We start from the raw sequence: 2,650 nt of genomic DNA, 5'->3' as shown, positions 1-2,650 counted from the left end.
TAGGGTAACGTAAACTGGTTAGATCAAGTAGGTACCTTACCTCCAAAGAGACAAGGGAAGACATGTAAACAGAAAGGGCAGTCTCTGGCCCCAAATGAACTCTAAAACCCTTGTGTTTCTCTTTATTTTGCCTATTTGCGATTAATATATTTGAAGGTACCCAGCCCCGCTTACCCTAAATTGGTACATTTGAAAAGGATACAATGTTTTTTGTCCAATTTGTGACCAGAATGAAGACCATTCTAAGCAACCAAATTGTCAACATCCCAGAAAATGTTGACGTCTCTCTGAAAGGTCAGACAGTTATGTGAAGGGCTCCTGTGAAGGATTTCAACCGTATCAACATTGGGCTCAATCTCCCAGGAAAGGAAAAAAAAATTATGGGAAATAGCAAAGAACTTATGATAGTTTGGACAAACTTTAGTCACGTCAAAACATGAACAAAGGTATTTCCCTGGGTTTTTGATACAAGATGAGTTCTGCATGGGCTCACTTCCCCAGCAACACTGTTATTTGAGAGAGTGGCTCATTTGTTGAAATCAGAAACTTCTTGGGTGAAAAATGTATCTGAAGAGTGCACACGAGACCAGGAGTTGTTGTTTGTGCTGTTCCTCCAGTACCCCCAAAATGAGCTAATTCTAACTTGTATCAAACTCAGCTGCCCTGATCCAACAGGCCACAACAGTAAAAAAAAATGAGAGCAAGGAATTTGGGAATGGCATCTATATTTCTGAGAAAGGCCCATTACAACAAGCTGAGGAATCAGTTGGAAAAGATGCCAAAGGCAGTGTCCTGAAGATTCAACACTTACTCAGATGTCAAAATAAAATGCTTTTGGTCATTTGGCGAGAAAAGAAAAAGAACAGTTTTCAGCATTCACTGTTTACCTCAGTATAAAACCCCATAGTCACTAACTACCCTGGGCCACTCAGAGTCAGCCTGCAAAGTTCTGGGCAGTTTTCCCATGAGTTGCTTCCTGTCTTGGATTAAGAACCACTATAAGGACATATGTGGCAGTGAGGTGTGGTCTGAGTATGTGCATCCTCCGTATCGTTGGTCCTCTGGAAGGCCTGCACAGTATCAAGGAGGAAGGCATGATGGTGTTGGAGTCCAAACGAAGCAGTACAGCTGGTGGAAAATGAAGAGTTGGCAAGGCTTCTAAGCCCTCTTTAAGCAGAGGCTTTAAGAGGAGGATTATACTCCACCCTGTAGTCCTCCAATGAGAATATATATGTATGCATATAAAATGTGTGTGAATATAATGTACATATAGGATGTATATATGTATATATATATATGTGTGTGTGTGTGTGTGTGTGTGTGTATATATCGGATTTAAAATAAGTAACTCACTAGCTATTATTATTAACTAAGGTTTTGCCACTAATGTGGTATCAGTGTCTTTGTATTTACAGATAATAGGAAGGAAACTGATAAGCTTTTGCAAACTAAAGCAAATACAATTACAGAAATGTGACATCCTCTATCCATAAACTGTCTAACAGAAAAAGGAAGTACGAAGGAAAGGTGAAGGAGCATCAGCTTAGAGATAAGCTCATCAACAGGAAACTCATCATCACAGAAATTGTTCCAGCTTTGGTACTCACACTCATCCACACTCAGCTGCTTCTCCCCCTCCCACTGGAGGTTTGGAGGGTGGAGCACACAATAATACTGTGAAGTTGGTAACTTAGTAGTAATCTTCCTTGTTTTATAGATAAGGACACTTGTGGCTCCAGGAAATCAAATGTCCTGTCCTACATCACATGGGAATGCTAAAATTGAAACTGAAACCTTCAGTCTGAGGTCTATTGTCTAACAAGGTTTGACCTTGGACAAAACTGTGAAGGTGATACAGTGTCTTCATTTCCCTTCTCACCTACCATATCTGCATCACCCTCCCTATGTTCAATGTGCCACCCTTTCATTGCTCACTGACCTCCTTGCTTTACCCCATCTAAGTGGGGCCTGATCTATATCTGGCCACTGGACCCAGATGGCTCTGGAGCAGAAAGTGAGGCTGGTGACCTTGCACAGCCCTCCCTCACTCAAGTCGAATTCACTTGCCTGTCATGGCATCACCTTCCTGAATGAAGGACAAACAGCAGCAACAACTCCATTCAAACTTATCCTCACCAGAAGTGCCTCATGTGCCAGGATTATCCTCCACATCTCCCCTCCTCCAATTAGTTCTGCATATATTTTGTTTGTACAAGCTGTTTATACTCATATATAGGTGTTTACATATTCTCTTCCCCATTAGAATATGGGTTCTTTGAGAACAGGGACTGGTTTTTGCACATAATAAGAGTTTAACAAGTGCTCATTGACTGAAAGACTGGGCCCTGGGAAAATTTCAGGCAACTTCCCAAGACGTATTTACTCAGTTATAGAAGGGTCAGAACTGTCATGGATAGAAAGACCTCTCCCCATACTGACAAAATCATAGATCCTTCCCATGTTCACTTTTAAATTTTAAAAAGACTTCATCCACAATAAACCTGCATGATACGTAATGCAATCTTTATTGTTCCAACAGCAAACTGAAATGGAAGAGGCACTAGTTTTGGAGTCACAATACCTGGGTTCAATTCCTGGCTCTGGTATTTACTGCCTGTGTGACTTTGGGTAAGTACTTTGCATCAGTGGT

The 2,650-nt window shown here is 41.2% G+C and overlaps 1 pseudogene; it reads left to right on the top strand.

The window, feature by feature from the left end:
* The first annotated feature begins 230 nt into the window (after window positions 1-230).
* LOC118839299 lies at window positions 231-897 on the top strand (annotated as a pseudogene).
* Window positions 898-2,650: the final 1,753 nt, after the last annotated feature.

This window comes from Trichosurus vulpecula, chromosome 1, assembly GCF_011100635.1.
Source record: "Trichosurus vulpecula isolate mTriVul1 chromosome 1, mTriVul1.pri, whole genome shotgun sequence".
In the NCBI taxonomy this organism is placed as follows: Eukaryota; Metazoa; Chordata; class Mammalia; order Diprotodontia; family Phalangeridae; genus Trichosurus; species Trichosurus vulpecula.
Note: the sequence above shows the minus strand (reverse complement) of the source record. Positions and strands in the feature narration are given on the sequence as shown.